Raw genomic sequence first — 12334 nt, forward strand, 5'->3', positions numbered from 1 at the left:
AAAATTACCTCGAATGCCAGTGCCTAACCAATAACAAGCTTAACTAGAGAAGGAAACTTCAGATACTGAGGGGGATTTCTGGGCAGGTTTAAAACCTTTAAGCGTTGACGGACATGAGTGTTCATAAAGTCTCTTTTAGATGTTAGGGCTTTCTTTTTACTTGACAATTTTCACTTAACAGTTCTTACATTATGACGTTGAAACAGTCTTTTATCTGTAAAGTTAAATGAAAAACAGAGAGCAAGTAAAACAGACACTTTCTCTAGAGTATAAGGATGTTAGAAATAGTTTGTTTTCTTGTACTTTCACATACATTTTAATGTCTCAAATTTGAAACTTTATTAAGGACGTCTTAAATTTTACTTTTAAAAATAGTCAAGGCAAGGTATTTTCTTGAATTCTAGATCACAGTAGCTATCTAAATGATTAAGATACAGTAGTGCAAGCAAAATTTCAGATGATCTTGGAAACACATTTTAAGACATAGCACACACAATACATATTTCTTTGGGGGCTTCATTATCCTTTAGGGATACTGAAGAATACTCAATTTATCTTACACTAAAAATTCAGCCTTTGATAGCCACAGCTTGGATAGATCACAAAGTGGAATCTTCAAAGTTTTCTCCATATACTTTCAGATAAGGGAATTCCCTGGCAGTCCAGGGATTAGGACTCGGTGATATTACTGCTGAGGGTGTGGGTTCAATCCCTGGTCAGAGAACTAAGATCCTGCAAGCCTTGCGGTGTGGCAAATAAATAAATAATTAAAATGCTTTCAGTCCAAATAACTCAAAGAGATCGTGTCTTTAATTGGACAAATTAGCTACTCTTTGTCATGCAACTAATACAGTGGGCTCTTGTGCTGGTAGTTTGTCTTGGTCATGACTTATTCTTGCAAAACCATCCCTTACATATGAAAGATATTTTCCCCAATGCAAGGAAAATAATCTGGATCAATAACAAAGTCAAAGCCATAGGTGTTTCAGGACATTCTTGAAAACAGGATTCAACAGTACTAACAGCCTTTTTCTTTACCAATTATCTTCCTTTTTCATAACTGTGCTGTCCCTGCCCTATTCTACTCTGCAAAAATTAATTAATTAATTAATTAATTTAATTAAATAAGAAAAAAATTTTTTAAGATCAAGTTTTCCATTGGCACAGACCTATTTGGAAAGAACCCGAGAGACAGTGGAACGCTGGGTCTCTCCCAAATCACTTAACTACTCTGTATCATATCAATGATCTAATCACAGCCGAGTTCTTCAGTCAAACGATTGCCAACCATAAGTGAAAAAAGCTTTTCCATAAAAGCCAACTGATCAAAAGAGGTGTTTTCATAACGCATTTAAAACCCGCCATCCAGAGCTGCTTCTCTTACTCTGGAGGTTCTCAGAAGCACGTTGTCTCCTCCAAGGGCTGCTGAAAGTGCAGCCTGCGCCACTCAGCGGCTCCTCTGCCAGATAGTCGCAGTCGTCCTCCCAGTCATCAAATTCCTAGTCTTTCTCGTCGTACCCCCTCCCCCCTCCCCCACCTTCTCCAAGCCATGGCTGGCGATCTGGCCTGGCTACTCCCCAGAGCTGGGCCGGGTAGCAAGGCCTCTGTCCCCCTGGGGCTCCGCCGTTGGCTGGGCCGCCTCTTCCTCCATTGGGCCGTCCTGGTCGAGCTGTGGCAGGGCTCCGGTGCGGGGGGTTCGGGGATGGCTCCCGGCTCCCGTTGCCTACCTGCATCTGTAGAAGGTCACTCTTGCCAGGCATCAGGTCCATCTGCACGTCATTGCTCTCTTCATAGAGCTGGGATGGCTCATTCATTCCCAACATTGTGCAAGCGGCTCAACCTCCCAAAAGGCGTTTTTAGCAAGATCGGAGCCACGCCTTGAATCACATTTTTTAAACTTAGATTTTTATGTTATTAAATTTTCCAAAACCTCATTTGAATGGTTGGCTCAAATTCTAGAAGACAAAAGTATCCTGATTTCTGTCCCGAGGGCTCTGAGTTTGGATGGGAGATTCGAAGAGAAGAGGGTAACCAATACTCTGGGATTACTGCTGCATTCGGTGGCTTTATTCCTGGTGCTTATGTTAAATCTTAATGTAAAGATTGTGGTGTGATTTTTATAAATTTGTATAGCTGTCTGCTTTTCAACCAATGTGTGTGTCTTTCAGGCCTCATGGGCCTGAAGAGATTGGCCTTAGCTGAGTATTTCGTGTTTTAATAATAATAACGCGACCTTCCACTCAGTCATTTTATTAACAGGCCCTTCCACTGCTTCACAGTGAGGTCCTCAGTGTGGATTAGAAAATGTGTCTGTAAAACCACATGGAATCATGAACTGACCACAGCCCCTGACATTAGCAGGGCTCTTACTATCTACACATTAGAGCATTAACTTCTTAGAATGTTAATTTGGAACCTGGGCTCAAAGAAAGAGAGAAAGAAAGGAAGGAAGGAAGAAAATATTTTGAAATAATTATAGATTCACATAAAGTTGCAAAGAAATGTACAGGGAGGTCTCATGTACCTTTCACCTGCTCTCTCCAATGATGCCATCTTGTATAAGTATAGTGCAGTAACAAAACTGGAAATTGATATTGGTACAACCCATAGAGTTTTCAGATTTCTCCATATCTCTATATAGCAATTTTTTCCCCCAGCACATTCATTTTCTCATTCTTTATTTACACTGGAATCTACTCACTATTTAAACTTATATAATTTGCATTACTTTAAAATGTACATCATTTTTTGTCAATAACAGAAGTAAAACTGTAATTCACTAATTTGTGGAAACTAAACAATACAATCTTAAACAACCAGTGGATCGATGAAGAAATCACAAGGGAAACTGCAGAACACTTAGAGACAAATAAAAATGAAAACACAGCACAACAAAACTGCATGTTTTTTCAATGTCATGATTGAACATTGTCTATTAGGCTACCCAAGATTTAAATTTACCTAGTTCTCAAGGGGCATGATTCTTTGTTTGACTCACTACTTCTTATTTTTTAATATTTTTTTAAGGGGACAGTGAAGGATCTAAGAGATAGCACCGGGCCACAGTCGACCCCCAGTGACAGATAACAGCTGCACTGCTGCCCCTTCCTGCACCAGGACCTGATATATAGCAATTTTATCACATGTGTAGCTTCAGGTAAGTGTCACAATCAAGACACAGAACTGTTCCATCACCACAAGACTCCCTTGGGCTACTTTTTTATAGCCACATACAACCCCTCTAATTTCTCCTGTCTCCCATCCCTAACCCCTGGCAACCACTAATCTATTCTCTGTCTCTAATTCTGTCGCTTCAAGAATGCTATATAAATGGAGTAAGACAATATGTAGCCTCTAGAGATTGGCTTTTTTACTCTGCATAATTGCCTTGGGATCCATTCCAGTTATATCAATAGTATTTCTTTCTTTTTTAATTGCTGAGTAATATTCCATGGTATAAATGTACCACAGATTGTTTAACCATTCACCTGTTTACTTTTACACCCAGTCTGTTGAATGTTTTTATCATAAAAGTGTACTAAATTTTGTCAAATACTGTTTCTGCAGCAATTGAGATGATCATGTGATTTTCCCTCCCTTAATTCTGTTCATGTGGACAACTTTTTAAAATATTAAGTTTTGATGAGTTCTTTATTTAGTCCAGCTACAAGTCCTTTGTCAAATATGTGGTTTGCAAATATTTTCTCCCCAACTAATCTTTTTGTCATTGTTGTTGCTATCCTTTTTGCTGCTTGCCTTTTTTTTTTTTTTGAGGTAACATTGGTTTATGGCATTATATGTTTCATGTGCAACATTGTATTTCTACTTCTGTATACACTACATTGACAAAGGGGCAAAAACAATTCAATTTCTCAGAGAAGGGACAACCTTTTCAACAGATGTTGCTGGAGCATCCGTAGGCAAAAGGATATATGTTCTGCTCTCCCTGGAATTTCCTTCACTCAAGTCTCACTGGCCTCCCTTCCGTTCCTCCAACAGAGCAGGCGGATGCAAGGCTTGCTCTTACCTCCTCATATAATACTCTCGCCAGGTATATTCCACCTCGTTCCCTTACCTGCTCCTCACCTTCTTAGCCAGGCCTTCCTCCACATCTATTTCGAGTTGAAATCCTTTTTTCCTTCTCATTCCTAACCTGCCTTATGTTTTTCATTGCACTAAACACCATTGGGCATGCTACATTTAATTCACATGAATTTTGTTATACTCCTGATTTCTCGACTAAAACCTGTATTCACTGATGCCACTTTTGCACACGGTGGGATCTCAGGCTCTTAGGACAGTGCCTGGCATATATTTTGTTCCCAGCACATATCTGTTGAATGAGTAATTGTATTATGCAAAGCAATTCAAGAAATTATTCTGGCATCTCACACGTGCTCATTTCTTGCACGGTAACTATGGGTGTTTAGTTAGCGAGTTCATTTTTCTTCCTAGAAATGACACCATAAAACAAGTCACCTTTTGGGGAAAAAACGACTCAACATCCCCTCTCCTCCCTGCCTCTTTACCTGCATCTCTCTCCACTCATCCTCTGTCTTCCTGCTTTAGAAAACTCTTCAACCCATCACTGTGGCCCCCCAATCCAGACAGAGGGAAAGAGAAAAGAAAAAGGTCAATGAGACACTAAGTTAAGAAAAAGGGAGAAGTAGATCAAAGGAAGAGGACTGGAAGAAAGAGTGAGAAGAGGCATAACACTAGAAGATATATGCCCACCCCCTCATCCCCCCAAAAGAAAATAAAAACTAACAGAGGCAGAAAATAACAGGAAGAGAAAATGCTGATCGATAGAAATGCGAAATGGCCAGCGATCAGTAATAGGAACTGCAAAAAGGAGAGAGGAGGGTAACAGGTAAAGACCCTCACCTAAAGGTGGGTTCCCTGGAAGAAAACAAACTCAGCAAATACCCTGTGAAGGAGATTTCAGCCTCAAAATCATTTCATCCTCCTTTCTTTGTTTGCACTTACTGGGTCAGAGGGGTCAGAGAGGAGCCCCCCAGCTCTGACCTTCCTCAGCTCCCACCAACCTCTCAGCCCAGCTGTGGGTGTCCACGTCACCCTCAGCCTCCCTGTGACTCTCTAGCTCAGACAGTGGGCCTCAGACAGGCAACAGCCTCCTCTCAGCAAAAGGGGTGTGGAGAAAGTGAACTTAGTCAAGGAGACGGTGGTGGGCAGATGGGGACAGAGCCAGGATCCGTGTATCTGAGCCCACTCCCTGATTCCCGTCCACCTTCCACGGGCTGCCTCCCAGCCTGGGCTGCAGAACTGTCTCCCGCTGCCCATGCAGGTGCTTAACACTGAAGCTGAGTGAGGAAGGTAAAGCTGTGAAGTCCCAGGGCAGCCCACAAACTCCAGCCCTGGAGCAGAAGCTCCCAAGTTTATAATTAAAGAAAACCAAACAGGGAGCTTGGGGACAGGACCAGAAGAAGGGCCAGTGGGACAGTGTGGGGAAATCTGGTCATGGGAGGGGCACAGGGCACAGAAATGGGGTGCAGGTTTCTTGGTGCTCTACCCCCCACCACAGACACATTTCAATGGTTCCCCAGTGACCTCCCAGGCCCACATGGGGTCTTTACCTGTGACTGCCCCAATTGGCTCTCCCTGCACTGCGCCATCCACACCTGTCCTTTTCCTGACCTGTGAAGTCAGCCTGCGTCTACTGGAGGCCTATGGTAGGCAGAGCACTGGGTGAGATGTTGCACTTGAATCAAAAGTGGGAACTGAACACAATTCTGTCCCTCCTAGTGGGAGGGAAAGAAAAGCACCCACCTTTGAGAGAGTCAGATGGTGGCATGGGAGCTGGGTGTCATCCCAAACCCTGTTAGATGTTTATTTAAGCTCAGTGCCCTTCATGTTTTTCTGTGGACAATCCTGTGGTCTAGTTATTATGCCTGTTGTCCCAGCGTAATCATGGATAGCACTCCCTTTCACTCTCAAGAGTGTCTCATGTTGAATGATAAATTTTATGGTTTCTCTATTTTGGGCTTTATGTCCTATAGAATTAATTAATTTTCTCACTGACCAATATGGTGGCATTTTACCTGCCAAATGGCTAAGTCACCAAACTTGTTTCTTCTTAATCCTTATATTTTCAGGTGTCTGTAGTATAAGCTCAGACAGTGGCTTGTTTGTTTGTGTTTTTTTATAATGCAAGTACCTGACTTAAGTTTTGATTGCCACTTCTTTGAAGGCATCCACTTCAGAGAAGACTGTGTGGAATGAACACATTGCCAGCCATGTTGCCAGACAAAGAACCAGAGCCTGGCTGCCTCTCCCCACTGAGGCTCCTTTGTTTTAGACATCCTGGTTGATTTCAATAATTGGCCATTTGGGCTGCTTGTTTTTTTTTCTCTTCCTGTGATTTAAATTCATGGTCTTATGTTTAAATTAACTAATAAAGAGTGATCCCCTAAAGTCCTAGCCCCCCATCCTTGACCCCTGTAAAAGCAGGACCCCAGGCCCACTCTCTTTCTTTCTCTTTCTCTACTTGCTGCCTCACTGTGTGGTCCCAGGTGTGTTGTGTATGTAATAAACCTCTATTTTTTCAAAGTTTCCTGATGGCTACTGCTGAAGGGTATGTTGCAGTCATAATAGGAACCACAAGGGCTGGTCCAGCCACAGCATTGGTTATTGATAAGATGAGACCATCATAAAACAGTGTCTTTTTTACAGGTTTTTTTTATGTGCCCCTTTGTGTGCTCTTGCTTCCAGCTCCTTCAGCTGGAGGCAAGGAACACATTGAGGGGAATGCTTAGAGGGAGAGGCAGGAAGACCAGAGAACAGAGAATGGAATTGGGTTCTAGCAAATTGGTTTTCAGCACATTGGCTGCTGAGGACATGACTTAGAGCATTTACCACTCTTCTCCCTTTTCAGCCTATTCCTCTTATCCTCTTTATACATCTGATGGTTTTCAATGTCCACACTTTTGCTCAAACCATATTTCCCCATTGGAGATTACAGTCAGCCCTCTGTATCTCTGGGTTCTGGATCTGCAGTGTCAACCAACCATAGATTGAAAGTATTCAGGAAAAAAAAAAAAAAACCCCAGAAAGTTCCAACAAGCAAAACTTGAATTTGCCATGCACTGGCAACTATTCACATACCATCTACATTGTATTAGGTTAAATAATATTATGATGATGATTTACAGTATATGGGAGGATGAGCACAGGTTATATGCAATTTAACCATTTATAAAAACGACTTGAGCCTGCAGAGGTTTTGGTATCCACTGGGGAGAGGGGATCCTGGAGTAAATCCCCCATGTATACCTGGGGACGACTGTACTATGTCTGTTTCCTCTAGTCTTCCTCGGTCATTACTAATTCTCCAAAATCGAGCTTGAGCACATCTTCTTCCAAACTACCCCAAAACTCAATCCACCATGATTTCAGCCTCCCACGAATCACTGCAAGCCTACTGTCTACATCCTGGGAAACATATACTGTATTGCCATGTGACATCTCCTATATTACCATTCATTATACTGAACAGGCTCCAGTTATCTTGTACAAACAAGGAAACGCCTTTATTTTTGTACAACCACTGCTTTTAAATAGGACATCTCAATTCTTTCATCCCCATTTTTTCATGATATCTCATGCATATTCAAGAGTTGGGTGGTTAGACTAAAGCTCATTTAAGTATTCTAAATCCAGTCCATTAAAAATCAGACTTGAATCTCATATTCAAATTCAGTGTTTTTCTCCTTGATCCATCCTAAATCAAGATAGCTTGAGGCTTGAAGACCCACAGTAGGGAAGCGAGAAAAGTCTATTAATAACAATTATTCCTTATCTTTAAAGATTCTAAAGGCTATAGACGTAGTCTTTTCTCAAATAATTTTTTTTCTCAAATAAACTACAAGGAAGTCTGAACTGATACCTTCTTTTTTATTTTGAAAACTACCTCGAATAAATAGAAGTATTCTGTTTTACTTTAACGTGTAAGTGTAATTTTCTAAAATAATTTTTCAAGTGTCTGAGGGTATTCAAATTACTCCCCCAAACTTTAAACACTATAAAGACAGCAGTAACTGTGACATGAATGTCCATGAGATGTCAATATCAATATTTCTCTGTTAGAAATTCTTTTAAAATGTTCATTCTATTATTTTTTTAATTTCCTTATCTTTTAGAGAAACACACTAATGTATTTACATGTTATGAAGTTATATGATTCCTGAATTTTTGTTTCCGAATAATCCACAGATGAGGGAGGCAGGGAGAGGTGGGTGGGAGAGCAGATGAAACAATATTGGCCATTAGTTGATAATTGTCAAAGCTAGGTGATAGGTACATGGACATTTATTAAACCATTCTCTCTAACTTCATACATGTCCAAATTTTTTTCATAATAACAAAAATTGAAAGCTCACTAAAGGTGGTCTGATCAAGTTATAATATAGCCACACGATGGAGTACTACACAACTGTAAAAAAACAACCAAAGTATTTCTATCTGCTATGCTGAAGTGATCTTCAAGATATAATGTTGAGTGCAAAACAGTGTACATAGCATGCTATCTCTTGTGTAAGAAAGGAGGATAATTATATATATGTATATATATATACATTTGTTTATATTTTCAAAATTGAAAAATGAATGGATAACAAAAAACTAATAAAAATGTGTTTCATATAGGAAGAAGGAAGAAATTTTGGAGAAGACAGAGATAGAAACTAGGCATCTTTGAATGTACTTTTGTTTATAGTTTGGGTTTTGGCAAAAGTTTCACACAATTAAAAATAAAATAAATAAGAAAAAATTTCTAGCTATAGTGGAGTAATTTGTATTAGAGCAACTTTCACAATGAGAACAATTATAGAAGTTGGATAAAATACAAGAAAGCAAAATTTTTTTAAGGCATCATAACAATAGCAAAGCAACCATGACTTGAGAGGCTGAGGTCCCAGATAGAAGGGAAGTATTTTGAGATGAGTTGGATGTTCTGTGGTGCTTTTTCTTTCAAGGAATTTGTTGATTTAAGCAGCAAAGGGTCTAATGGCTGGAAAGCTGAGCAGAGCTTTCAGTAATCTCAAAGATCTGGGAGACAAAAATTGGAGTTCAAAGCCCTCAAAAACATCCCAGGTTTCCAGCTAAGACCACAGAAGGACTATACCCTAGGAATAATAATTAATCAGAAATAGACAAATTCTCATAAATACTGACCCAGCTTCCTTCAGGTCAGTCATAGGCTAGATTAAAATCTGCTGACAATTTAGCTGCATGACAGAGGAAAAGATTATCATCCAGAGCTTCAGACTATCTCTTAATATGTAATTCACAATGTTTTCCATTCAAGAAAAATGCAAGGTATTCCAGGGCAAGGATAAAATGACCAAAAATCAAGAGAGAAGAAAAAGAAACAAACTCAAAGGAGATCCATATATTGACATTACCTTTTAGAGACTTTAAAATAACTATTATTATTATATTCAAGAGAAAAGAAAAGAAGATGGATAATTTCACCAGACAGGTGTAATCTATGAAAACATTCAAATAAAACTCTAGAATGAAAAAAAATCAAAAACTAAACTAAGAACTTAATAAATGGATTTAGGAGCAGTTTAGACACAAGTGAGGAGAGCAGTAGGTCAATAGAAAAATCAAGACTGAAACACAGAAAAAGAACATAAAATATGGGAAAGAGCATGAGAAACATATGGACTCAGTGAGGTCTAACTTAAATGTAACTGGAGTCTCAAAAGCAGAGGGGAAAAAGAGAATAGGGCAGAAACAATATTTGAAAAAAATAGTGGTAAAGATATTTCCAAAAGTGATGGAAAACCTCAAGTCATAGAAGCTCTATTAGTCAAAAGCAAGGTGGATAAAAAGAAATACATAGTGTAAACTGTGGATAATCAAAACAAAAAGAAAAAATTTAACAGCATCCATTAAAAAAGACAGATTACATTAAGAAGTGCAGTAAGAAGACTAAGAGTTGCCTTTTACAAAAAATAATGGGTAAAGTGTTCTGAGGTCCTCATGTTAAGCAGGAAGTAGCAAAAATATTTATTTGGATTAGACACTAGTAATCAAGTATGCCAGAAGTTATTAGATAAAAAGAAAAGAATGAAAAATATTACCTAATTAATAATAACAATAATAATAAGGCAGGGAGAAATTAGTACAAGTGGAACAAGTGAAAAACCAAATAGTAAGATTATGAGTTTAAACTGAAATATATCAGATATTGTTAGGGGCTGAATTGTATCCCCCCTATATTCATACACTGAAGCTCTAACCCCCAAGTACCTCAGAATGTGACTATATTTGGAGATAGAGCCTAATAAATGTGATTAAGTTAAAATGATGCTATTAGGGCAAGTCCTAATCCAATCTGAGTGGTGTCCTTATTAAAAAGAGGAAATTTAGACACACAAAAGAGACATGAGGGGCAAAAACACACAGAGGAAAAAACGTAGTGAGAAGGCAGCCATCTGCAAGCCAAGGAGAGAGGCCTCAAAAGAAACCAAACCTGCTGACATTTTGATCTTGGACTTCTAGTCTTCAGAACTGTGAGAAAATAAATTTCTGTTGTTTAAGCCACCCACTCTGTGGTACTCTGTTATGGCAGCCTTAGAAAACTATCACAGACATCATACTAAATGTAAGTGGACTAAATATGTCAAAAAATGATGAAAATTGTCAGGCTCAATTTTTTAAAAAGCATAAACTGTACACAAAATATTCTCTTAAAATTAAGGGTATTAACAGTATAAAGCAAAAGAATGGACAAATACATGCTATGCCAACAATGTAAAAAATGTTGATGAAACTATGTTAATATCAGGCAAAACAGACATTAAAGTAAAAAGCAAAACTAGAGATATAGTGGGATATTCCATAAAAGGGTCATTCAACCAGGAAGGTAAAATAATTTAAAATTTATATGTACCTCAAGCAACTATATGCCAATAAAATGGCCAAACTGGTAGAAATGGACACATTCTTAGAAAGGTACAATCTCCCAAGTCGGAACCAGGAAGAAATAGAAAATATGAATAGACCAATCATAAGTACTGAAATTGAAACTGTGATATAAAATCTCCCAAAAAACAAAAGTCCAGGATCAGATGGCTTCACAGGCAAAGTCTATCAAACATTTAGAGAAGAGTTAATACCTACACTTCTGAAACTATTCCAAAAAATTGCAGAGGAGGGAACACTCCCAAACTCATTTTATGAGGACACCATCACCCTGATATCAAAACCAGACAAAGATACCACAAAAAAAGAAAATTATAGGCCAATGTCACTGGTTAACATAGTTGCAGAAAGCCTCAACAAAATACTAGCAATCTGAATCCAATAATACATTAAAAGGATCACACACCATGATCAAGTGGGATTTATCCCTGGGATGCAAGGATTCTTCAATATCTGCAAATCAGTCAGTGTGATACACCACATCAACAAATTGAAGAATAAAAACCATATGATCATCTCAATAGTTGCAGAAAAATCTTTTGACAAAATTCAACACCTGTTTATGATAAAACTCTCCAGAAAGTGGGCATAGAGGGAACCTACCTCAATATAATAAAGCCATATATGACAAACCTACATCTAACCTCATACTCAATGGTAAAAAGCTGAAAGCATTCCTTCTAAGATCAGGAATAAGACAAGAATGTCCACTCTCACCACTTATACTCAACATAGTTTTGGAAGTCCTAGCCCAGCCAATTAGAGAAAAAAAAGAAATAAAAGGAATCCAAATTGAAAAAGAAGAAGTAAAACTGTCACTGTTTGCAGATGACATGATACTATACATAGAAAATCCTAAAGATGCTACCAGAAAACAGCTAGAGCTCATCAATAAATTTGGTAAAGTTGAAGGAAACAAAATTAATACACAGAAATCTGTTGCACTTCCATACACTAACAATAAAAGATCAGAAAGAGAAATGAAAGAAACAATCCCTTTTACCATTGCATCAAAGAATAAAATACCTAGGGATAAACTATAAGATGCTGATGAAAGAAATCAAATACGAAACAAACAGATGGAAAGATATACCATGTTCTTGGATCGGAAGAATCAATATTGTTAAAATGACTATACTATCCAAGGCAATCTACAGATTCAATGCAATCCTTATGAAGTTACCAATGGCATTTTTCACAGATCAAAAAAATCTTAAAATTTGTATGGAGACACAAAAGACACTGTATAGCTAAAACAATCTTAAGAAAGAAAAACGAAGCTGGAAGAATCAGACTCCCTGACTTCAGACTACACTACAAAGCTATAGTCATCAAAAAAGTATGGTACTGGCAGAAAAACAGAAATATAGATCAATGGAACAGG

The 12334-nt window shown here is 38.5% G+C and overlaps 1 pseudogene across 1 annotated transcript; it reads right to left on the bottom strand.

The window, feature by feature from the left end:
• Positions 1–1249: 1249 nt before the first annotated feature.
• Positions 1250–1823, bottom strand: LOC307183604 (EP300-interacting inhibitor of differentiation 1-like; annotated as a pseudogene). The gene has a single exon. The product of its transcript is annotated as an EP300-interacting inhibitor of differentiation 1-like (transcript).
• Positions 1824–12334: the final 10511 nt, after the last annotated feature.

Source organism: Stenella coeruleoalba (assembly GCF_951394435.1).
Source record: "Stenella coeruleoalba genome assembly, chromosome: 3".
NCBI classification, from domain to species: Eukaryota; Metazoa; Chordata; class Mammalia; order Artiodactyla; family Delphinidae; genus Stenella; species Stenella coeruleoalba.